Genomic DNA, 835 nt, shown 5'->3' with positions numbered 1-835 from the left:
TAGATATGTTAAGCAAAAAAAAAAAAAAAAAAGTGCAAACCAATAAGAATATGCTATCAGTTCTGTTTTTAAAAGGAAAACATATAGGCAAAAACCCTTATATGTGCATAGACTACCTTTGGAAGGTTAAACTATCAATGGTTGCCTAAGGAATTGGATCAAGGAATAGAAAAAAACTGCTTTTCGTTGAATAGCCTTTGGTACAATTAAAAGTTTTAGAGTCAGTAATGTACAAATTCTTTAATATTTTAATAGTAATTGTCTTTAAACCCTTAATTCATGAATTTAATATAAAAGTGATTAATTATATGCCACAAAGAAATGATTTTAAAATTCTGAGCATTTTGGGAAATATTTTCATGCTGATGTGATATATACTTTATTACAGTGATATTAATGAAGATTTTCATTTCCAAGTATGAAATATTTCAGGGAATATGTGAAAACTATAGGCTGAGTACAGTGGCCAAGGTTAGCCTTTTATTCTTAGGAAAAGGGCTCATGTAAATATTTAGAAGGCTTGAAATTGTCACTAAGAAAAAAAACTGAAATGCCTTACAGTGAGTTTTAAATGTACTTGATAGAGAAATCAATTAATTTAAAGCCAGCCCAGCCCGTGTGGCTCTTGTTCAGCGTTGACCTATGAACCAGGAGGTCCTGGTTCGATTCCCACTCAGGGCACATGCCTGGGTTGTGGGCTCGATCCAGGGGCATGTGGGAGGCAGCCAGTCAATGATTCTCTCGCATTACTGATGTTTCTATTTCTCCCTCTCCCTTCCTCTCTGAAACCAATAAAAAATATTTAAAATTTAATTAAAACCCAGCTATTAATATG

Source organism: Eptesicus fuscus, chromosome 11 (assembly GCF_027574615.1).
Source record: "Eptesicus fuscus isolate TK198812 chromosome 11, DD_ASM_mEF_20220401, whole genome shotgun sequence".
NCBI lineage: Eukaryota > Metazoa > Chordata > Mammalia > Chiroptera > Vespertilionidae > Eptesicus > Eptesicus fuscus.
The sequence above is the reverse complement of the archived record's forward strand: the minus strand, read 5'-3'. Positions refer to the sequence as shown.